Source organism: Eumetopias jubatus, unplaced genomic scaffold (genome assembly GCF_037043125.1).
Source record: "Eumetopias jubatus isolate StellerSeaLion01/CBP00866 unplaced genomic scaffold, mEumJub1_p1.0 scaffold_7, whole genome shotgun sequence".
In the NCBI taxonomy this organism is placed as follows: Eukaryota; Metazoa; Chordata; class Mammalia; order Carnivora; family Otariidae; genus Eumetopias; species Eumetopias jubatus.
Window position 1 is genome coordinate 40,097,081 of NW_028274813.1, and position 25,806 is coordinate 40,122,886.

The following is a 25,806-nucleotide window of genomic DNA, read 5'->3' on the forward strand; positions in this document are numbered from 1 at the left end:
CTTGCAACTCAAAAGTACGGTGCTTGGACCAGCCACGTGGGTCGTATGTGGGAGCGCATTAGAAATCTCACTCCATCCCGGACCTATGGAGTCAGAATCTGCATTCTAACAAGATCCCCTAGTGATTCCTGTATCTGGCAAAGCCTGAGAAGCAGTGTTTTAGACTATGGCAGCCAGCTTTCACATTCCTACCTATAACCATCCTGATAAAGGTCACGGCCTCTTTTGAGTCTCATCTTTCTTCTTTTTTTTCTTAAGATTTTATTTATTTGTTTGACAGAGAGAGACACAGTGAGAGAGGGAATACAAGCAGGGGGAGTGGGAGAGGGAGAAGCAGGCTCCCTGAGGAGCAGGGAGCCTGATGTGGGGCTCGATCCCAGGACCCTGGGATCATGACCCAAGCCGAAGGTAGACGCCCAACGACTGAGCCACCCAGGCGCCCCTCAAGTCTCATCCTTCTCATCCCCTCTGGTAATTTAAGATCATAGTGCTCGCCAGTCCTTAAAACATTAGTGAGAAACTAGTGTACGTTCATAGTAATAAATATAAACTGAACGAAATGGTGCCAAATAAAAGTTACATTTCCCCTACTCTGCCCTCCTGATCTAATTCTCAGAGATATTCACAGGCTTTTGTTGTGGTTTTGTTGTTCTGATGCCTTTCAGAAATTTTCTTCAAGTATTCAGGCATATATAAGTTGTAACCACACAAGTGATATCACACTGGACACACTGCTTTGTAACTTGCTTCCTGTGACAGTAAAATCAGGGACAATACCCACTCACATGAACACTGTTCTCTTCTTAGAACTTTTTCCTCCCTTATCTCCCTGGTGTTTCCCCTTCCTGCTCCAGCCCTTACTCTCTGACCTCTTTCCTCATCTAATTTTTGCTACCTTTCTTCCAGTTCCTCTGCCTCTGAGTTCTGTCTCTGTCTTTCTTTGTCCCTCATTTCCTTGCTGTCACCCACACAGGTTTTCAGCCACTGCCTTATGGGTAGCACATCCCAGATCTCTGGCTTTGGAGAATTCTTCTCCTGAGCTACAAGCCCATTTCCCCACTGTTGACTGGACATCCTGTAGACCCTCCAAATGCAATCTGTTGATGTTATTTGTCAAAATCTGCTCCTTTCCTTCCTTTGTGCCCTTCCTGAGCTAATGACAGGGTATCATTTGAGCCTCACTTTGGCTTAAACATTCAAATAAGTTCTGGATCTAAATAAAAACTCACTAGCCTGAGACACGGTTAAAAGTACAACATGAATGTAAACACTTAGTGGAAGTCTTGTGGCAATGTTTGGTTATAAAATTATCATCTAAATGATCCAGAGTGGTTTTCTTTTTAAGATTTTTTTTTTTTATTTGAGAAAGAGAGAACACAGGCACGGTTGGGGGGTGGGCAGAGGGAGAGGGAGAAGTAGACCCCCCCCCACTGAGCAGGGAGCCCCATCTGGGACTCAATCCCAGGACCCCGGGATCATGACCTGAGCCAAAGGCAGACACTTAACCAACTGCGCCACCTAGGTGCCCCCAGAATGTTCTTAACATTTGAAAGATTATTAAAATAAAAATACAAAATGTGAAAATTCTCTTTGTGGCCCTCTCAAGCACGCATCCAGTGACACCAGTCTGAGGAATGTTGGTTCAAGCCAGTGGTCCCCAAAGTATTGCCCGAGCACCAGGTTCCTCAGAACCTCCTGGAGTCCTGATGAAAAATGCAGGTCCCTACTCTGCTCCTGCGCCAGGACTGCGGAATCAGAATGCATCAGGGCACAAACCTGTGCTTTCAATAAGCATGCTGAAGAGAATTTGGGTTGTAAGCAGATGAGCTGGCAGCCCAGACCTGTAGTAAAAAACCACCTTGGTGAGCATGCCTGAGGCATATGTTGTTTTTTAATTGGAGAGACTGAGGAGGCATTTAGCTGTTTCCATCCCTTCCTGTGCCCTGGGAAGCAGGCCTCTGTACCTTCCCTTTGTGATCACCGGCTGCAGCAGCCTGAGCTTGCCAAGCTCAGCCCCTCGTGGCAGGGAAAAGCTGATCTCCTCCTTGGGGGCATGATTTGCTGGAAGGCTACCAGATGGAGGTCTTCTAAACAGACCTAACATTTATGGTGTTTATTATTGCTTCTCATTATTATGCCAGATATCGCTCCTGTCCTAAAATATTTGAAGGAACTAAAATAAGTGTGACCCATTTACTTTCCTTACTATCATTCTAAAAACAAGTCATCCGCTTCTAGTCCTATGTTTATTTGTTTCACGAGACCAAATTCATAAATCAGTCTGTAAAGATTCTTGGAAAGTCTCTATCTTTCACAGCGCAGATCTCAGAACCAGCCTGAGGACTTAGGCCCCTTCCCTTGTAGCTGCCGCCCCCGAGCCAGTTTTCAACAAGATGGACCAGTAACTGCTGGATAAAGCTCGGCTTCTCTGAGGACGTATGCAATGTACTACTTAGATGGAGACACTGAGCCTTCCATCTTATACTATTCAAAACAGTTAAGCTGCTTTTGTGAGACTTTGCCCATCCGTAGAAGGCGCTGTCCCGGCCTAGGCATTCCAAATGAGGCTGCTGGGAAGCAGCTCACCTCTCTGGCTTTTCCTTCTGAAGTAGTCACAAGGTTAGCATTGTCCCAGATTGCTCATTGACCTATGTGTTTTTTTGTTTGTTTGTTTGTTTTTTTAATTTTTAAAACTTTAATACAGTTCAGATCAGTGGGCCAGGTTCACTTCAGCTCCGTCACTGCCGAACCTGGGAGCAGGGACTGCTTCAGTTTCTCTACCTTCTCCTTGTCCGTGATGACCAAGGTGTAAAGGTATCTGCTGCACCGACCTTTAAAGTTCACATTATCCTTATTTTTCTTGATCTTGACAGATTTGGCGTCCTTTCGCCCGGCTGCGAGCAAAAAGTCCTTGATTTCCTCGATTTTGCGAGGCATGGCTACAGGGGCGCGCAGGGGAGCGCGCAGCCGGCACAGCAAGCAGCAAGAAAGAAGGACAGAAAAGTGACCTATGTTTTTTAAATGGCGACTTTAAAACACGGGGGAGGTTTTCTTCTCAGGCTTGGATAGAATTGCTCTAAATCTGGGTGGCCCCAGAGCTTATTATTTCTAGGGACAGATATTCTTGATATTTCAACAGGGTGTGTGTATAGCTCTGAAGTGGTTATTATACCTCTGTAATATTTCAAGGTCATTTTTTGGGACATGGTAAACCCCAACTCCCTAGTAAATTTTGCCTGGGCACAGAATGGGGCATAAATTAGCTCCTAAGATGGATTCAATTCAACCTTGAACTTGCCTGTAGAGATAGAGTTCACAGATGGCAAACATCATGGTGCCTCTAAGAAATAATGACACTCATAGATGGTGATCCTGATTCACTATCTAGCCCCTTTACCCCTCACATAAATCATCCTTTTTTGCTGATATAATCATGCAGCTTGGAGGATATAATTCACATACTTCTAATTCTCAGAGCCAAGACTGACTCCAGATGATTCTCGATCCCTTTTAAATGCTAACTTCACCTTCCACTAAAGTCTGGGTGAGATACTCACAGATACAGTCTCCGTACTTCTGGATTCTATCTTTGCAATCCCGCAGAACACTCTAATACAGAATGAAATAAATTTTACCTAATGTTATGCCAGCCTGGCAAGAGCAAGACCTTACCGATTCATTCATCCTTCTTTTGACTCAACCAGTAAGGTATACTACATGCCTGATGCTATTAGTATAATGGTGACCAAGACCGACATGAATCCACCCCTCATGGGGCTTACTTTGGTGGAGATGGGGAGGTTTCAGTTAAAAAGGAAATCAGTAGAGTGATGTGTGAGAGTGAGAGAGTACCTGGTGGTAGGGTGGTAGTCACTTTTAGGTAGAAAGGTTGGAGAAGGAGGAAACTGTGTGGCCAACTATGGCAAGAGATGATTAAAGAAAATTCCAAACAATAGAAAATACAAAGGCCAGAGGGAGGAAAGTTCTGGAGTCATTCTAGAAACTGAAAAAAAAAAAGAAAAGGTCTTCATAGCTGGAGTGTGGTAGGCCAAGGTGACAGTGGCAAGAAATGGGATTGGAAGGTTGGCAGTGCCTTTTCATACCCAGCCCAGGGTGCAGAGTTTGGTCATTATACCAACCATTGTGAGAAGCCACCAAAAGAGTTTTAAACTAAGAAGTAACATGACCTGCTCTCCATTTTTTTAAGGTCACATTGGCTGCTGTCCCGGGAGGGGGTTGGAGGAGGACAAGTGCGGAAGCAGGAAGACTGATGAGGAAGCCATGGCTGTAGTGCGGGTATGGGATGACAGTGACCGGGACAGGGTGGTAGCCATGCGCTTGGAGAGGAATGGATGGAGCTTTGCAGACTGACTTCACAGGACTCACTGAGGCATTGGATGGGTGGTTGGGGTGACTTGATTCCCAACATCTCTCAAGTTATCTTTTAGTTTTCAGTCACCATAATGATTACAAGTAGATGCAAAAACATTTACAATTGGAAAAAATAACCCTAAACTTAGTCCTGTTTCATGAGTCATTTAACCCTTTTTTGTGTCTACTGTAAGAAAACCATCCATTTGAGGGACGCCTGGGTGGCTCAGTTGTTAAGCGTCTGCCTTCGGCTCAGGTCATGATCCCTGGGATCGAGCCCCACATCGGGCTCCCTGCTCAGTGGGAAGCCTGCTTCTCCCTCTCCCCCTGCATGTGCTCTCTCTCTCTCTCTGACAAATAAATAAAATCTTAAAAAAAAAAAAAGAAAACCATCCATTTGAGTGATGACAGCACTGAAATACTCTCTCACAGTTTGACCTCTGTATCTAGTATGTTTCCATGGCCAAGCTGCTGGGGGTCTAATGATCATCAGTGTGTTTAGATGACCGTGATGTTTGGGTGGCTGAGACTGGAGCTGGAACGAGGGTCAAATATGGTAGCTGTGAAGGTTAAATAAGGTATGTAGTAAGGGGGGGTGGGAGCAGGGATTGTGGACAAGCAAGTCGCTTATGTAAATAGAATTAGGTGCAAGTTTGGCTAGGGCTAGGAACTTATAAAAAAAACCTCAGAAAGCCTGAAGTACAGTCCCAAATATGGATAAAAATTATATTAACAGGCAAAGAAAAGATAGCAGCCTGCCAGAGAGCAGAGGTTAAAGTCAGAGAAAAAGGTGGCTTTAAGGCAAACACTCAAATTGGGGTCTGAAGTAGGGACAAGCACACCACTGGGTTTGGTTCCTTCATCTCAAGGCTGCAGCTGACCATGGTCTATCTGTGATTGCTCGGGGCTTTCGGAGTCAACACTACTTCTGTCTTGCTCCTTCTAGGTTTGAAATGACCTAGGCCTGAGGCAGTAGTCCTCTTCTGCCAGGTGAAGTATTGATCCAGGAATTGTCTGTTCTTGTGGAGATTTGGGTCAGTTGGTAGGGAGAGAGGATGAGGTGCTCAGTGAAACTGTTGGGTTTTTCTCGACAGTGTTCCTCAAAGAGTTGTTGTTGGACCATTTGTATCAGAAGCTGTTTGTTAGAATACAAATTTCTAGGTTCACCCCACAATCTCCCAGGGAGGGGCTGAGGAATCTGCTTCATTAAGTAGGTCCCAGGGAACCCTAGACACACCAGAATTTGAGAATTATTGTTTGAGGGACTGTGTTGAGGCTGAATTTTCAGAATACTCAGAGTAATCTTTGGCAGTTTTTTCCTGTAGTGCCCAACTTCTCCTCCCCTCCCCTCCCCACCCCTCCCCACCCTTCTCCTCTCCTCCTCTCTCCCCCCCTCTCTTTTCTTTTCTTTTTTTTTCTTTTCTGTTCCTGAAAGTTGGCTTTTCTGTTTGGGCTCAGATACTAGATAAAATGGTTTATATGAGGGCTTTACAGTGAAATTTATACTGTTAACTCTGAGACTTCCACCTCCTCATGGGAGAGAAGTAGAGGGGCGATAATTTGAGTCTTGGCAGCCCACTCTGGAGGATGTTCCTAACATCTCGCCACCTCACAAAGCCTCCAGAACGAAGACCCCAGAAGGACATGGTGGGAACACAGATAGCTAAGCATTCCCATTCCCAGTAGTTCAGGGCCTCCTGAGTCAAAAGAGTCCTCCAGGTGGTCTCTGTTTATAGCTTGGAAAAATCATAGGAGAGAGAAAGGGCCTGAGGGTGGGGTTGAGCCCCAGGCACAGGTTGTACCAGGCACAAATGAGGAGTTACAAGCTTGATCTTACACACGATAAAGATTTCACTGCCACTAATAAATAATTCAGTTGAAAGCTGCAGATTATGGTAAACGCAGCATTCTGGCTTACATCTTCCCTTCTGGCAGTTACCTCATTTTCTTACAACTCTTAGCTGAACGCTGAAATCATGGGGGATTTTTCTACATACAAATCACTGGCAAAAGCAGATGATGTATCCCCAAACTAATTCTTTTACTTCCAAACTCCCCCTTTTTTTTTTTAACCTCCCCCTAATGCCTCATGGAGATTTGATTCTACATCTAAAAGTGCAGAGGAAATCAAGTAAAGCAGAAGAGTGGTTTTCGTATTGATTATCTCAACTCAGTGTTAATGTCTGTTGCCATCCAGTGGTTGTGATGAAAATATCCAACCTTTACTTTCTAACCTCATCTCAAACCACCAGCTTTGACATGTACAGATCTCTTGGGTTATGAAGTAAGAAAATATGTCTTTGAATGATTTTACAGTGTCCACTGGCTGGCTAAATGGCTGGACCATTTATGTGGTGATTGATCAGTTAAATCATCATCCGTATTTTCCTTGGAACAAGCACGAGGACAGAGTTTCAAAAGATACTCCCCAGTGGGTAGCTTAGTTTTTACCAGAATTAATTTCAAGTTATACCATTTAGCCTGTACCAAACCGTAAAATATAATACCGTGTAGAATTTGTGAACCATAGTTTCCCACTAATAGGAGTTTTTGGATCCATGCCCTCATTTTAAATGGAAGTCCAAGATTGATGTATAGGTAATTGTTCCAGGTGATATTTCAGGGTTAGAAGAACCAGGATCTGAAATAAGATCTGACTCATCTGGAGCCCTTTTCCAACTAAACTGATTTCCAAGTAGTTGACTTGTTTATAAGAAAATCTAAAACTTTTCTATGTCAAGTTACTCTAGAATTTGAAGATGTAAGATTTACTATCATTAGTGTATATGGACATAAATAGGACTTTCAGAATAGTACACACTATGTGTAGCTAGATCAAGTGTTAGCATTGTCAGTCAGCTGGAAATTTAGTCCAGTTACCTAGAAAGGATTTAATTTTTCTTTAATTTTAGGTTAGTCAACTGATGGTGAATCAGTTTTGTATAAAGTCATAGTTCTCGCCAATGTTGGAAATAAAAAAAAAGTCACAAGTAATTTGATTCTAGATAATTTTGATACAGGTAAAATAGCCTCATTGTCAATTTGTCCCTTTTATTTTCTTTCTTTTCCCTTTGTTGGGGTCCACATTTTTAGGCCCTCTTTTATTCCTCTGACAGAATCTTGAAATTTGGGGTAGATTTTATATATTCTGCAAAGATGTGCTCTAATTCCAAAGCCAAAAGTCTTGGCTTTGACTTTGATTTCTAAAGCCTCTCATGATTTCCATTCTTGTTCCTGTGGATACCACACCTTTCCCTCAGGTCGCATTAGTGTGCTAAAAACACAAGAGGACTCCTTGCTTGAGAAGTCCCTGAGCCAAACCCTAGAGGCTGAGGGCAAAGTCCTAGTGAAGAGAGCCGTTTTGGAATTCAACCTTACTGTTCATCTGTTGTATCTGGACTCATAAGCCTCTCGAATGAGATACAGATCATTTACTTGAATTGTTAGTTTTATCTTTCCAGCTGTATATAATGTTTGTTCTTATAATTTATATGATGCCTATTTTGTAACAGGTAAAGCTGGGTAACTTTCCACCAAGTTAATACTTTCTCTTCCATAATATAGAGTCATTTCTGGGAAGTGGCTGCTCAGTTCAGCACCACATTTCGCAGACCTCCTTGCATCTAGGTGAGGCTAGATGGCCTAATTCTTTCAATGGAATGTGAATGGAAGTGAAGTGGGTCACATCTGGGGCAATGTTGAAGACAGAGTTGTGTCTCATTCTCCTTAAAGGTTTTACATCTAGGAGATGACAAAGGGAAAAGAACCTAGGTCCCAACACCACACTGATCTGTTAAGTTAGCTCAAAATAAATTTCTCCCATGTGAAGCCACTGAAATTTTGGGGTTGTTACTATAGCTAGCCTCATCCTGACTAATATGCCAACCCATGATGTAACATGAGGTTGGGAAAGACCTGTTGTTAGAATGTTGGAACATATGTCCCACAGTTGCACGATTTTATGTCTTGCTTCTCCTCCATACCTTTTTACTTTGCACTCTCCTTTGCTGATGCTAATTAGTCCTACTGCTGAAATTACTGCTGCATAATTCTGAACCTATTAGAAAAAAACAATCCTGTCCTCAAGACATTGTATTGCTACTTAGTGAAATATTATCATAAAAAACAAACAGATCTTTAATAACCACAAGGTGAGTAGCTGGTGCCCTCTGGAGTTGTGCAAAGCAAGAAGTAGCCCTTGTGGTGACTATCAGGTTTACCAGAGCAAAAGCATATGAAGTTTTTGTGAGATAAACTGCTGAGAGAACTAGAGCCCTCTTTCTAGGGCTAGCCCCAGGCAAAATTGGGAAATAGGCACAGGATCTTGAGGTCCCCTGCCTCCCACCATTCTTTTATCTCTCAACACTCTCCCTCAGCTACTTGAGGCTCCCAGTGCTCCTGAGCTCTCCTGGCTTCCCTTTCAAACATGCATTCCCTGTGTCCTGGGTCCTTGGAGTCCTTCATGCTTCCTTTATTCTTAGGGTGTACCATACAGGTGTAATTTGATAAACCAATTCTATTTCATGTGTTAGTGAGATAGTGTGTGATTCCTCCTATGCAACAGATCTCCAGAATGAGCCACCCTAGGGTAAGACTAGTTCACAATTTTAGGGAGTAAGTTTCCTCAGTCTAAGACTCCATTCTCAGCAGTATGTGTTCTGAGACACAAACATATTAGAATCTGGTTTAAACCAGAATGCCCTTTCTAAACTTACACTGGACAGGTACCAGGGGAATGCCATCCTAGTGTGGGGATCATCAGTTCATTGTTGCCTGATACAGAATTAGAACAGGAAGACTGGATGCTTCTTTGGAAATTTCCAGCTCACTTTTGTGACCTGTGAACTGTTCTCTAAGGACAGGGATCCTCAGCTAGAATCAGAGCAGAATCCCTGAGCCATGCCCGAGGTCCTTCCCTCTCTGGTGACCCCTTGTCTAGATTCCCCTTCTCTGGATTCAGTATGATGTTGATCATATACCCTTCTCTTCACTGGGACAAGGACTCAGGGGCCAGCTGGGTTTGGATCCTAGCTCTACCACTTACTACTAGCTGTGTAATTCTGGGCAAGTTAACCTGTCGGCACTTCAGTTTTTTCATCTGTTCAAAGGGCAGAATAGTACCTGTATATGGGATTCTTGTGAGGATTAATTGAGAACATTTAGGTTAAGTAATTATGCTCTCGTTTTATTACTATTTAAGTATTTATATTAATAGTAATTATACAATGAGAAGGGACTTTGGAAGAATCTAGCCCAGTTACTGATTTAATGCAGGAATTCTTTCTGCAACATCTTCTTTCATAAAGTTTCAATTAATAAGTTTACAGGTTTTCTTAATATGTCAGAGTTTGAGTGCCTGCTTTCCAGTGATTTATAGGAAGTTGGCTTGATCTCACTAATAAGCTCCTTCCCAAGCATATTGTGGGACAGGTTGCTTCTGGGAAGGCTTCCTAAAGCCAGCTGGCCCAATTTATCTTCTTCTGTTGAGTATTGGTTTTTTACCTAAAATATATATGCTTAGGCTCCACCCTAAATAGCCCAGAGTACAATCTTTGGGTGTGATGTCCCTACATCAGAATCTTTTAGACTCCCCTAGGGTGATCTATAAAATGTCTGTGCAAGGTTTGCAGCCATTGAGTTAACCCCAACTGTGGTATTCAGTTCTCTGAATCTTTAGTCCCATTTCTCTTCTCCCCAGGCTCTGGCATTTTGTAGTTTTTTGACTCTGTCAGTCAGCCCACGCTGGAGTAACAAACCCCCAAATCTCAACGGCTTAGCTCAACAAATATTTATTTCTGGCTTATACAGAATCTGATGCTAGTTGGCGGGGGTTCTTTTTTGTCCAGTTACAAAGGCATCCAAGCTCCTTCTCACCTGTGTCACTGAATATCAACATATGGTTTCCCCGGTTGTCATGCCAGGAGAAGAGAAAGCTCGAGGGGCATGCTAGTTCTCCAAAGCCTCCTCCTAGAAATGACACATGCCACTTTTGCTTATGGCCCATTGGCCAGAATTAGTAACATGACTGTCTGCCGAAGCATGGGGCACACTAGAAATTCAGTGAGCATTAAGTACTTATTGCAGACTTCTTGCACAATTATCTCTTGTTTTAGAATTCCATAGCTGTTATCATTACCCCCTATATTATATGTGCATTTGTTTATTTGCTTATTGCTTGTCTCTTCCGCGTAGATTTGAAGTTCTTTAACATCACACACCTTGATTTGTTGCTGTCTCCAGGGCCTACAGTGGTGCCTGGCAAGTAGCAGGGACACAATAAACATTTGATGAATAAATGAATAGTGACCCCAGACACGTAGGTAAAGACACTGAAGTGTATTATGGGATTTTGTTGTATGTCAGGGTGCTTTATAACTGCTCTTTCCCAGGAGCTCATTTAAATGTTACTGAGTCCAGTGAAAGTTTAAAGAATAATAGGCCAATTAAAAAGAGAATATTGTGTGTGGATCCCCTACTGTTACTCATGAAGAGCATTTACCTCTTGGCTGTGCACTCCTGGAGTGATCATCCCAGGAAAGGGCCAATGGAGTCAGCAGAGAAAAATGCTTTTCTGAGGTTCAGCTGACATAGCCAATAATAGATTTGAGTTGACAAAGCAGAAGATGCCATCACTGTAGGCCTGTGTTCAGCCTTTGTTTGCTGAGCCTATGGAATTGGTACAAGTCCGGTCTATTGAAACTTTATAACCCCTATAAAATGGGAAAACTTTCTGCAGTGAATGCTTCTTGTTATTTTGGACACAGCAGAACCCAATTTAAAACAAGGCTTGTTATTAAGGTTGATATGGAGACAGGCAGTATTACGTAGTGACTAAGGCATGAGCTCTGGAATAGACAGATACAGATTTGAACCCCAGTCCCCCAATTGCTGGCCTAAAATTTCCCAAGCCTCATCTGTAAAATAGTAATTCCTAGTCCTTAGAATAGTAAGGAGATTTAAGTTGAATTCATTAAATACTGTTTTAAGGGGCTTAGGTTAGTAGAAGACCTGGCATACGGTGTAAATGGCAGCAGTTACTATCATGTATGGTTGGATTGTGTTTTCTGTGCTAGATCAGGCTGTGCACCCAGATTAGAGTCAGTAATGGCAGTTGCCAAGGCTACGGGAAATGTGAGGCAGCAGGGGTGGGCTCTCCTCGGTGGATCAGCCCCCTGGCCTTAGAGGCTGGCAGCCTGCAAGTCTTTGTGGTACCTGAGCTCCATCAGCAGCCCATCTTCCTTCTGCGCACTGAGCATTACTGCTCCCCAGGCTGGGGAGGATCCGAGTGGGCTGCTTCATTACCACCGATGCTCACCTGTCACAGGGACGTTATTGCCGCTCATCCGCATTTAGCTCAAGCCCCTAACACTGGTCTCAGGCAAGCAGGATGGCTTTCTCCCAACACAGAAGAATGACCAGCAGCTATCGCAGAACCATTACGGTTACTTTCCTTTAAAAGGGACTGAATTCATGGCAAGCTTAGAATTGCACATTCTTCTTTCCCATTTCCCAAAGTGTAACTCTACACACGAAGGAGGTTCAGCCCTATGACGTATTTTTATGGAAAGCTACCTTCTGAACAATCAGATTCTTTAGGAATATTTGAAATAATGTTTGGGGAAGAGGTTTAGCTAGATTCTCACAATGATAAACATGGAATAACCTCTTTAAAATGGCTAAACATGCCCTTGAGGATTAGTTTCTTACATCAAATGATTCAGATGACTGCCATTTCTCTCAAAAAGCTCTTCCATTTTTGTTATATGGTTTCAGTAATACCAAGTGGGAAGTAAGTTTTGGTGTGCTTGCAATTCAGGGCAGTCTCGTCTATGCAGTCCCTTACAGGCAGGTGGACTGGCACTGGGAAGGGGGCAGGATTTACGCAGAATTTCTATCTCCACCTATGAAGGTTTCTTGTAATACCTTGCCTGTGTAGTGCATTTTGCTTCATCTTCCTTTTCCACTGTTTTAAAAAAGATTTATTTATTTTGGATAGGGAGAGCGTTCACACACATGAGCAGGGAAGGGGGTGTGCGCGGGCAGAGGGAGAGAATCTGAAGCCAGCTCCGCACTGAGTGGAGCCTGATGCGGGGCTCGATCCCACAACCCTGAGATCATGACCTGAGCCAAAACCAAGAGTCGGACAGTTAACCGACTGAGCCACCCAAGGCACCCCTCCACCATTTTCATTCTTTCAAAAATAATTATGCATCAATTAATGCAAAAGTCCATACAGGATATTTCATAGGCACTGACAAAAACTTGTCATCCATAAACTAGTATGATTTTAATTATCCTTTAAAGAAGACAAGGTTATGGTCGACTCTTCAAACACTTAACTCTTACCTATGATTTGAAAATGAGTACTCATGGTTCTTTTTTAAAAGATATTTAAAATAGATTATTATAGAAAGTTGCATACAGATTGGAGAAAATACTGTAACGAACTCCCACGTATAAATCAACAGAATTTATCCATCATTACCATTTCTTCAGTTTGTTTTATATATACTCTTGAGGGGAGCATTTTAAAATTAAGTCACAGCCATCAAGATATTTTACCCCTAAATGCTTTAGTGTACATCTCTAAAAATAGGAATATTTACTTATGTGACTATGGGACCATTATTACATCTAATAAAACAAATATGTCCCTTTAATATTCATATTCAAATTCTCTCAATCCTCCATTTTTTTTCAGTTGGTCACTTTTTTTTAAGATTTTATTTTTTTATATTTTGAAGTAATCTCTACACCCAGTGTGGGGCTCACACCCACAATCCCGAGATCAAGAGTCCCACACTCGGGGCGCCTGGGTGGCTCAGTCGTTAAGCGTCTGCCTTCGGCTCAGGTCATGATCCCGGGGTCCTGGGATCGAGCCCCACATCGGGCTCCCTGCTCAGCGGGAAGCCTGCTTCTCCCTCTCCCACTCCCCCTGCTTGTGTTCCCTCTCTCACTGTGTCTCTCTCTGTCAAATAAACAAATAAAATCTTTAAAAAATAATAATAAAAAAATAAAGAGTCCCACAATCTACCAACTGAGCCCGCCAGGCACCCCTTCAGTGGGTCACTTTTAATTAGCCAATGAGCAAATATCTCTCAGCTTTTATTTTTCCACTACATTGCCTGTAATAAGAACATGGAACAATGGAAAGTTCCTTTGATTTATGTATTATATGATGATCAGATATATTTCCTTTTTTCCCAATATCTTGTTATAAAAATTTTCAACCATACAGAATAGTTGAAAGAGTTCTCCAGTGCACCCCTGTTTACATGGTTCTATTTTTAATTCTTTTTCTGACTTGCTGAGCTGACTGGGATTGGATGGACTCCATACCTCAAATTCAGTGAGAAAACAAATGTTCTATGGCTTCTTTTTAGGTGGAAGCCTTAAATAATATTTGCAAAGCAGATAGTGTGCTTATTACTTTGCATAGTTTATAAATCTTGACAATATCTTCTTCTCCAACTGGATAGCTCATGCCAGCCTATAAATATTATTAAGCCTGACTTTCAGTTGACAGTATTTTTCTGGGGTATTCCCCCGGAGAGCCAGGTGCTACGCTACGACAGTGGTTTCACATTGTGGGTTAATGAGAAAATGACAAGCCACCCTAATACTGAAGCAATTGGAACAGGCAGCGTGTTTACCCCTTATGCAATGTCAGTTGTATTTCAACATTATCGAAAAATATCATGCAAAGGTACTTGGAAAAGAGAAAAACAAATCTGGTTTCTGGAGTGTCGGTCTGAGGGTTGCAGCTGTTGCTATGGAGATCAGAGAAGCCGATTTTCATCGGCTTTACCACGCTGAGCTTGTTTTTGAACAGATTCATGAGACTGGGCTTTTTTTCTCTCTCTTATTCTGGGTGGTTTTGTTAGACGTAACCTTGCCTGAATAATATTAACATATCGCTTGTGTGAAAGCACATTAGATGCTAATGCTTGGAGTTGTTTTTAGCAGAGTGATTTAACAGTACAGGATTCGTTTTTCATTTGAATGTTTTAAAATAGACCGACTCTCCTAATCAGCATTAACATAGAGCTCAGCTTGGAGCATAAGGAAATGTTAGTTTAATATTTTAGTGCCATCTGCTGTAAGTTCCATGGATTTCTACCCCATCTGGCTTATTTGCAGCAATTCCCCCCCACCCCCCACTGCCACTTTCTTTTTTAGCCTTAGTAGGACGCAGCAAGTCTCTTTCCAAATCTTTTATACTGACTGGCCCTGTTTCTTCCTACTGGTCACTGGATGAGGCTTTTGTCAGAAAAATATATTCCCTTGGCTCTAGGTGTCCATTTCCTGAAAACTCCTCCTTCAGCTTAGTGGATGTGCACATGCGTGCGTGTGATACTTGTCAAGCAGTTAACACGTTCCTAGACCTCTCTGCTTTATCTGAAAGCCTGATTCTTCGTGAGTGAACATTTGTAAATTCAGCAGCATCACTAAATAAATAATTATGGAAAACCTATTACATGACAGGCTCTTTCCCAGGCATGGTGGGTGGTGGGGAGAGTGGAGAATAAAGCAGACACCCTGCTTCCATGGAGTTCCATTACAGGGGAGACTAACAGCACACAAATAAACACACATGTGGCCGTAAGCACGATGCATTAAAAACTAAAGCAGGCAAAGCTATTTTAAATAGGATGGTTAAAGATGGATGATGGGATTAAAATATTGCAATGGACATTTCTCATGTATCGAGATTGCCAACAAGGACAACAGATGTGTCTTCCAACCCTGTGTCTTGAGGCTCTTGTTCAAGACAGATACTCCTTGTTAGTTATCTTTCAGCATTAACCAGCAACATTACACAAGTCTGGAAGCCTTGTTGAAAAACAAGTCTGTTGTTTGAAGCTGTCCATTTCTGGTATTGCTGTGGAACTGGGTAGACCTTGGACTTGACTCAGTTTGACAGTTCTTTAATGCAGCACATGGTTATAGCTTCTATGTGTGTCTAGTTCTTTGCTGGGTTCCATGGGGGAGCACCAGAGGATTTCAAGTCAGAACCTGCTCTCTAGCAGTTGCTTTTCACAGAATACTCAACCCATCATACCAACATACCAACCCTCAACCCATCCAGAGGAGAGAATAAATGTATATGGGACATTTAAATAAAAATACCAGGTACTGTTGCAATTAACTTTCATAAAAATGCTACCAATCTTAAGTGCAATCATGTTGGATTTCAGAGAAGGGAGAAGTGTTAAAATGTCCAGTGCACTTCTCTCTACCTACCCTCTGTAAATGTCAGTTTGAGCTGAACATTGAGCCCCATGGAAACTACTAATATTTCTGCACTTAGAAACAAAGGAGATTCCAAGGAAATTAGAACCGTGAGCAATCCATTTTGATTTCTCTTTATGTGCTTGCACTCACTTGGGCACATGCTCATTCATTCATTCATTCATTCATTCATTTAAGAATCAAGTCTTAGGCACCTACTGCATGTGAGTGACTGGGCTGTGGCTGAGGAAACTAGGATGAATAATGCCCACAGACATTTGTAGGACAAGAATATAGACAAATTAGTTCAATAAAGTGTTATAGGAGCAATGAAGCTATATTACAGGTCCTAGCCCTGTCTGTGTTACTGATTTATGCTGCATTGGCTGAGATGCTGTATGAGTGTTCTGACCTTTCTGTGCCTATTTTCCCATGTCTTAAAAAATCTGCGGCAGAGAGAAGTATTAGCAGAATAATGATTCCTATCCCTTTCTTGAAGGAAGGTTGAATTGTCCCAAAGTGGTGAGAATATTAGTTTTGGCTTATTGGGAAATAAGCCACATAAAGAGAATTGTTGTTTTAATAGCTGGAGTCACAGTATCAGATGTTATAGTGATCGCACACCAGTGGGAGAGAAGCAAATGGTAGGAATGTGTTATCTCCCTGTTTTCCTGTTTATACAACATACGTGGAGTTACTGGATAATTTTAGAGATTCATTAGTCCTCTGTACCGTTAAATGTCAATTTAACGGTATCCAGTAGAGGCTGATTGCAGGGTAGCTGCAGATTGGGGGAGGGGGGGTGCTGTCCTCCATCCTGAGTATGCAGTCTTCCCCTGCCCTGTGCCTGGGAGCCAGGGATAGCTGCGCCAAAGCAAGAGTAAAACTGAGTTTGGGAATAGGAGGAGACTGTTAAATATCTTATTTATTTCCTACACTCTGGAGTGTTTTTAATGTGGCTTTTCTGGGAATAGAGGAGAGATTTAAGTCCACTATCTTACCCTTACTGTATATAAAATTTCTATCCAGTTGAGTACCACTTTTCAAAGCCAGGAAATTATCTGTTGGGCTAACTAAAGCCATAATATGGCTTTGTGCTGAGTGTTTATGTCGATGACCCAGCCCTCTGATTACCCACTTCTCTTTTCCCCCCAATCCAGTATGCTTCGTTGGCATCGAGATGCTATTTCTCTGCTCTCTGATGCAGTCTTTGTGAGAGATGGATTTCCCTCCTGATCAGAGTGTTGGGGAAGATCAGTGGTGGCGGCAGCAAGTCAAACTCCAGGACCAACAAAGGCTCCCCCCAATGCTTTTACTGACATTTCTCTATCTTCTCTCCCCTCTCTCAGTAGCTGGCAGTTTGATTATTTCTCCAAATTCCTTCACTTCTGTACTCTCTGCACAGGACAATGCTGAATTGAAAAAAGAAAAACCTAGCCGTCACTTCATTCTATGGCAGGGACACCCCATCAGTGCAAACGAGGACTAGTGTGTAGACTCCAGTGACTCCCTTCCTGCCTTTGGAACCTGAAAGCTGACTCTTTAGGTGCCAGCAGATTTTCAAAGCTCTGACTATTTCTGTTTCTCCTTTTCCCGATGGCAGACCATATTGTACTCACTGCTCTTTCATTCCATCCTCACAAAGACATAAGGAGTAGTTTGCTGAGAGGGAACGTTGTTAAATATTGGATGGGATTTCTGAGCAATGCTAAATAATCTTCTAAGTAGATCTCTGAAGCTGACAGAGATTTGACTATTTTGAGGGTCTTCCTAAAGGGATTAGAATTCAGGGATTCTTATGCTGGACCCCTGCTATGGTCTGAATATTTGTGTCCCCCAAATTCAGATGCTGACATCCACTCCCCAAAGACACTGGTATTAAGAGGTGGGGTGTTTGGAACATGCTTAAGAAAATATTGCCTAATCTAAGATCACAGTGATTTACGCCTATGTTTTTTTCTAAAAGTTTTATAGTATAGCTCTTATACTTAGGTCTTTGGTCCATTTTGAGTTAATTTATATTTAGTGTGAGATAAGAGTTCAACTTCATTCTTTAATATGTATGTGGGTATCTAGTTGTCCTGGAATTTTTTTTTTTTTTTTTTAGAGAGAGAGAGAGTGTGTGTGCAAGCCAGGGGCGGGGGTAGGTAGAGGGAGAGAGAGAGAGAGAATCTTAAGCAGTCTCCACTATCAACGTGGAGCCCAACAGGGCTTGATCTCATGACCCTGAGATCATGACCTAAGCGGAAACCAAGAGTGGGGCACTTAACCTACTGAGCCACCCAAGGGCGTCCGGGAATCGTTTGTTAAAAAGCATCTCATCGGAGCATCTTGTCATCCTGCTCAAAAAACAATTGACTAAACGTGAGGATTTATTTCTAGACTCTCAGTTCTATTGCATTAATCTATATGTCTAGACCACATTGTTTTGATTAATGCAGCTCTGGACTAAGTGAAATCTGGAAGTATAAGTCCTCCAAACTGGTTCTTCTTTTTCAATGTTGTTTTGGCTATTCTGGGTCCCTTGCACTTCCATATGAATTTTAGAATCAACTTGTTAATTTCTGAAAACCAGAAATTGATAGGGATTGCTTAGACTTGGATAGAGATCCATTGTTAGGGATTGCGGTGAATCTATAGTTTGTAGAGTACTGCCATCTTAACAATATTAAGTTTTCCAATCCATGAACATGGCATATCTTTCCATTTATTTAGGTCATAGTTAATTTATTTCAGTAATGTTTTGTAGTTATCATTGTACAAGTCTTACACTTCTTGTATTAAATTTATTCCTAATTACTTTTTTCTTTTTGATGCTATCATACCACCACCTGTTTTTTAAAATACAGTTTTATTGGAACACAGCCACACTCATTTGCTTATATATTGTCTTTGGCTTTTGTGCTGCAAGGGCAGAGTTGAGTAGTTAGAGCTGACGCTCTATGGCCCACAAAGCCGAAAATATTGACTATCTGGCCCTTTACAGAAAACGTTTGCCAGTCACCATAATTTGTTCTCAGAAAATGCTGATTCTTTTCTTTTCCTCCCTCAGAGATTCTGTGTGGTAAGATGGAAGAGGAATCAGAATCATTTTATTTGACGTTGAGAAATACAAATAATACTGCAGAGGATGAGTTTTGGAGTTAGTGAGATCTGAGTTCAAATCCTGGACCTTATGTTTTCTTTTGATCTCTCTGATATTCTGTTTCTCTTCCTTGAAATTTTAGTATCCTTTTCTTATGAGGGAAGAAAGTGACCTGTTAATGTCATACGTAAAAGCCAATGTCAAGAACTGGGCCCAGAACTTGGCCCAGAACTCCAGAATTTCTACCTTTTTGTCCATCTTCATTTCCATGACTTAGAAGTTAAATCTCTGACTGGGAGATATAATTTAAAAGTTGCTCCTTCCCTACTTCCCACATTAAATTCTTAATATCAGCTCGCTAGTTGTGCCTTTATTAATTATTTATATCATTTGCTTCTTTTTCATAAAAATTTAAGTGCAGAAAAATATGTTGGTTATTCAGTATTAGGTGATATTGGAGCAAGGTTTGTTTTGTGTTGCTGTCCCCTTAAGGAAAAGATGCTACCTCTATTTTTTTAGTAATGGTGTTCTAGTTTGGCTAATAAACATGTAGGGCACATTTACATTAGATGTAATGAAATGGAAAATGTAGCGGTTTCAGCCACCAAAAACACATCTCCTGCAGTATCTATTTTGCTGGTATAGATGACAACAGACTTCCAGCTGGAACAGGTTCAAATGGGTTTCCACTTACTCCTTTTTTTTTTTGAATCTGCTCCAGAAGAATGTTGACTGTACCAAAACGGATTAAAATATTACTCAACAACTCCAGTTGTACACATAAAATGCAGACTTCTAGTCACAATTAAAAGTTTCAAAAGACTTTAAAAATGTAACCCTATGGTTATCTGGGAAGCAAACGTTCCCAGAGAAAGACAGAGGCCTTACTCAGTCACATTATTTTTTTTTTAGCTTGATTCTTAATGCCTCACAAAAAATTAGCTATTTAATCTATTAATAAAATGGCAGGCTATTATGACTACTTATTCTTTCCAGTGGTACATAATATTAGAAATGATCAAGTGTTGAGATAATTTTTTTTTTTAACATGACTGATCAAAGAGCTCAGAATCAGAGAATTTCTGGGTTGGAAGGAACCATTACAAAAGACCTTATGAACATTCTCAGTGACAGAGAACTCACTGCCTTCCAAACTGGCTTTCCATTCTTGGTCACTTCTGAAATTTTCTCATATATTAATGCAATGTGTCCACTAATCCTATTGTATCATGTAGGGCCATAAAATAAAAAGATAACTGTCATACTAACCTTGGCATTTTTTGTTTTCCAGAGTCTAAATTTCCATTGCTATCAACCAACACAGATTGGTTTCAAATCCATGTACACTTTGACCTCTTTTGTGTGCCTTCTAGTCCCTCCAAATCCCTTTTCTGAGTGTTATGCCCCAAGAAGAACATCTTTCTGAGTAGTGTGTGAGCCGGTTAATGCATTCCACAGCAAGACCCTGGTTTCCCTCACCGTGGACACCCAATTTCTACCAATCCTACCTATAGGCACATTACATGTTTGTCAGCTACATCACATTGGTGACTTGTGTTGAGTTTACATCATCTCATATCCTTAAGATTTTGTTTATATGTGCTTAGTAATAAGCTATATTTCTTATATCTCACATTATTATGGTTGGCACTTTGGAAGGAAGTACTAGACCTTGCATTTTATCTCTGCTAAACTTAGTCTTGTTAGGTTAACTCCATTTTCCTAGTCTGCCAAGATTTAAGAGGATCCTGTCACTCAATACATTTGCTATCTCTCCCAACTTTTGCATTATTTATAGGCATGATCACTTGCTTTTTACATATCATTGATGAAAGGTCTGAGAGTCTAGATCCTATGATTGGCTATTAGAAACTTCTCTCCACATTTATATTTAATTCCATAAACATTTATTCAGCATGTACTTGGTAATGAACTATAGTCAGAGTTCAGTGACAAACAAGATAAGATGGTAGTCTCAAGCAAATCGCTAGTCTATATAGAGAGGAAGACATCCAAACAAATAAACAGAGTAAACAGTGAGGAGTACAATAACAAAGACGTGAACAAGGAACACAGAGGAGAGGTCAGTAATTACCCGGGGAGGTTAATGATGTGTGCCAAGACAAGGTGATAGTTGAGCCAATTCTTGAAAGAGGAGGAGGTATTTGTGAGAGGAAAGGAAAGTCTGATTGTCATTCATTAATCAGCATTTATTCATATGAAAACAAAATGTTATTTTCCTGAGAGTTCTTCCATTGAGGAGCAAGTAGATCAAAAAGTTGAGACTCTACCACTATAGATAATATTAGCCAACCTAACCTAAACTCCAGAGTATTCAGTGGTTGCTTCACAATGATAACAGCAATCACATGCTATCAGAATGGAAAAGTCCATTTAAAAATTTTCTAGATCATGTGTTTTCCTGTTTTTTGCCTCTTGAGGGTGGTTAGGAAACTCTTACTAATGTTCCTTAGATTTAGGTCGTAGGAGCCAAGAATAGGAAATCCTGAAAAATTGTTTCTTGATGGCTTATCTTTATTGACCCAAATCTCTCCTTTGTGACAGACTCCTCCATCATGGAGAAACAACTCTTATCCCGATTAGATCCTCAAACAGCTAGGTTATATGATCTTCCAGCTTCTTCAATCAGTATTTGGGACCCCTGAGACTCACAATGGACTCCACACCTTCCCAGAAATTCAGAAATTTGTTGCTGATTGATTAATGGATTTGTCACCAGCCCTGCCAGCCCTAAAGCCAGGACCAGCTCATGTAGCTGTAGTGAATAGCATTTTCCAATTAGTATCTCTACAAAGACAATTAATTTAGCAAGAAATTTTCTCCTTTAAGAACTGAAACAAAATTAAAGCTGCCTCTCTTCTTTCTCAACACGACCTGTAATGTAAAAGTACTTGTCATTTTATTAAGTTATGTTGCGGACCTTTTAAGTGATGTCTTGGCCCTGGGAATGATGAGTGACTTGGGCAGAAAGCCATCTCAAGACCAAAGTAATTCTGCTGCGGGCCAAGCCATTCATTTAGTCAGAAGTGCCCATGCCATTTAGCAACGATCCTGCAGCTTTTAAAAGCAAAGTCATTCTAGCTGCTGCCTCAGCATAAAGGCGCATGACCTTGTCCACTGCCAGGCAGGTAAATGCAGGTATTAAATTGCTGTTGACAGTAGGTAAGTGGAGAAGTTTAAAACTTAGCTGGATTGTTGGAAACTTAGCTGAATAGTTGCTCTGACTTCAACAAAGTCACCTGCTAAATCTGTCTAAATCTCCGGGGAAGCCAAGAATAATATGAGGGCCCTAAAAAGTAAAATTTTTAAAACGATGTGAAACCTCTGGTAGGTTGATATTCTTTGTTGCTTTTATCATGGGTTTTAGTTGCAGATCTATCCTGTATTCTTTCATTAATGATTGTGTTCCCACTAGAGTGTAAGCTCTAGGAGGGCACGGATTGTGTTTTATTTATCATTGTTTAAATGCTGACTACCTGGCACAGTGTCTTCTTTGATGTGAAGCAATTCAGAGTTCAGTGGAGGAAGAGTGACAATTACTAGTTGCTCCTACCTCTGCCTCTCAGAGCCCACAGCCTGACTTCCTTAGTGGTTTTGTACATATCGGCCTAGAGCTGAACGTTTCTAGAGAATAATTCCACTGGTAAAGGTTCTTAAGGCAAAGCGAGTACCAGAGAAGAATCTTCCTTGGCAATCTCTTTGCTTCTGGTCAAAGGCAAAAGCAGACGCAGCACTTAGAGACATATGTCTGGGATGAGAAATAGTGAATGTAATTCACATGTTATTTTCTCTCAACCTCTTTTTTTGCCTGTCATTTAAACCATCGATAGGGAAGTCCATCATGTATACATTTATTCTTTCACTCATTCAGTAAACATTACTAACTTCCTATTATTTACAAGCCCTATATTAGAACCACGTGGAAATAGAGAATAAATTAAAATACGAAAATCATACCAGCATTTCTCTCTCGTGGCTCCCCACAATGTATTGGTGGATATCAGAGTAGAAGTTTGACCAGGGTAACTGGGAAGATTTGCTTGAAGGAGGTGTATGTGATGACATATACCTACAGGTACTTGTCGATCTGGTCTCCCACTGGTCTACCACCTTTGGGTCTTCTGCATAAAAGTCTGCTTAAGATTATCATTCACCTCCATCATTCTAATGAATGGTCAATATATATACTGTAAGATTTGGGGCCAAATAAACATAGCCTTTGAATATTTTTCTATAGACTCGTCAGTAAGGTGCTAGAATTTTTCTGAGATGATAGATAGATAGATAGATAGATAGATAGATAGATAACATCAGGATATATCAAAATAGTGCTGAAATAATCAAAGGTATTTTTAGGGATCAATAGTCAAAGTCAGATAATATTCCTCAAAGGGAAAAATGAAGAATATCTTTAATTTGTATGGATAAAACAGATGGTAAATTCTTCTGCCACCCTCTAAGTCAGTGAGTTCTTCAGCTTTTTCTAGTTTATAACAAAGAAGCCCCAGATCTCATGGCTTATAAGAAGAGGTAGTTTTTCTTCCACACCTTACATCAGGGTTTGACTCTGCCAAACTCTTTTGGGCTCTGCTCCATATGTTTTTTTTTTCATTTTGGAAGCCAGGCTGAAGGAACAGCCCCTCTCTAGGCCGTGTTGTCCTGGTGCAATAATGGAACAGGATGGCACCAACCAAGCCGCACAGTCACTCAAATTTCTGCTCGGATGTGGGGAGTGTCGTGTTCGCTCACACCCCATTAGCCAAAGCGTGCCACAGAACCAAGCCCAACGTCAATGGATGCTTGAGCAAGTTGAAAAAAAAGGAGGGAGAAAATCATGTAAACAAATAGTTACAGAGCTTGGCACATCAGCATCAGATCTGTAGTCTGACTTTTTGGACTTCCTGGCATCCGGCTGCGTGGCTATAAAAAGTGATATTCTGTATTGAGAATGACCTAATTCAAAATAAAAACCTTGTAGTTCAATGTATGTTGGGGAGATTTGTGTTCTTGGGTCAGAGCCACCTTTGTTTTTATTACTATTATACTTTAGTTGTTTGTCTTCATTTGCTACAGCGAATCTCCTTTTTTTTTTTTTTTTCCAAAATTGACTTATTTTGCCTGGTTTCTTATTCTTCCATGTAAGTTTTAGAAAACATTTTTCATATTCTCAAAAAATCATACTGAAATTTTTGTTAGAATTGCATTGCATTTGTATATTTAACTAGGAGAAAATCAGCATTTTTATAATGTTAACATTTTCATTCATGCAGGCAGTCTAATATCTCCACTTACTGGAGTCAGTTATTTATTTATTTATTTATTTTTTTTTTTAAGATTTTATTTATTTGACAGAGAGAGACACAGCGAGAGAGGGAACACAAGCAGGGGGAGTGGGAGAGGGAGAAGCCGGCTTCCTGTGGAGCAGGGAGCCCGATGTGGGACTCGATCCCAGGACCCTGGGATCATGACCTGAGCCGAAGGCAGTCCCTTAGCCAACTGAGCCACCCAGGCGCCCCAGGAGTCAGTTATTTATTTTTTGTGTGATGATTCAATAGAATTTAAACTTTTTCTACATAACGGTCTTCTACCTTTTTAGGTTAATTCCAGTAGTTTCTGTTGCCATTCTAAAGGCAACATATTTTTGTTGGTTATTAGTGGTAGAGGGGAATACTCTGTGTGTGTGGGTGTACGCATATATACATATATATTCTGTATCTGACAAGTTTGCCAAACTTGTGTATTAGTTCCATATCATGTCTGCTGACCACTTTGGGGTTTCGATATAGATGATCATACTTGTCTTATGCCTGATCATAAAGGAATACACTAAATATGATGTCTATAATTTGATTTTGACATATAACCTTTATGAAGGAAGTTTCCTTATATTCCTAATTCTCTAATATTTTTCAGTCCCAAAATAGGAATTTAATTTTAAACACTTTATCTATTATGATAACCATGCGATTTTTCTCTTTTGGTCATTAATGTAGCGAATTAAACTGATAGATTTTCTAAAGCTAGACTGTCTTCCATTCCTAAAACAAACTCTGGTTTGATTAGCTGCTATTTTATGTAGCATTTTAATATCTGGGTTAGTTAGCTAATATTTATTTAGAACATTGATATTCATATCAGTATTAATAATTACTAACACTTACAGAACATTTACTCCATACCAGACACTGGCCCAGGACTCTACATATATTAACTCATTTAATCCTCCTAATGCTCTATGACATAATGTACTAATATTTGCCAATCTTGTTTTACTGATGAGGAAACTGAGGCACGAAGAAGTCACATTCCCAAGATTGTAAAGCTAGTCGATGGTGGAGCTGCCATTTCAACCTAGAAAGTCTGGGTCTGGCATCTGTGTACCTACGTGCTGTCTTTACCACCTCTCATCAATGAATGGAGCCTGTAATCATTGTTGCTTTTACTGCCCTCATCCCATTTTGGAATCAAGATTATACTTGTAACATAAAATTATGTGGATAGCTTTCCCTCTTTGTCTCTTTCTAGAACAACTTGTATAAAATAGGCATCATCGAGTCTTTGAAAGTGTGGTAGAATTGAAATGTAGAATCATCTGGAATCTATGGGTTTCTTTTGGGGAGGAATTCTTTGATTACCATTTCAGTTTCTTTGAGTATTGTTGTTTAGTGTAGATTTCTATGCTGCTTTGTACTAATTTGTACAAAATTTTCCCAAAACGTATCCATTCTATTCCAGTTTTCAAATTAATTTTTTTAAAGATTTTATTTATTTATTTGACAGAGAGACACAGCGAGAGAGGGAACACAAGCAGGGGGAGTGGGAGAGGGAGAAGCAGGCTTCCCACTAAGCAGGGAGCCCTATGCAGGGCTCGATCCCATCATGACCTGAGCCGAAGGCAGACGCTTAATGACTGAGCCACTCAGGCACCTCCCAGTTTTCAAATTATTGATGTATATTTATCCACAATATTATTTTGTGATCTCTCGTGTGTCTGTAGCTATTTCTTCTTGGTCATGTTGCATTTCGTTTGCTGCTTTTTTCTCCTTTTCTTGATCAGTCCTGTCCATTATTAATCTTTTCAGAGAAGAAGCTTTATC

General features: G+C 40.8%; 1 protein-coding gene and 1 pseudogene across 1 annotated transcript in view; one reads left to right on the top strand and one right to left on the bottom strand.

The window, feature by feature from the left end:
- The window catches only part of RTN1 (reticulon 1), a 215,451-nt gene that overhangs the window by 132,512 nt on the left and 57,133 nt on the right, over nt 1-25,806 (top strand). The gene's annotated exons all lie outside the window — the stretch shown is intronic.
- On the bottom strand, nt 2,725-2,937 carry LOC114205003 (large ribosomal subunit protein eL38 pseudogene; annotated as a pseudogene).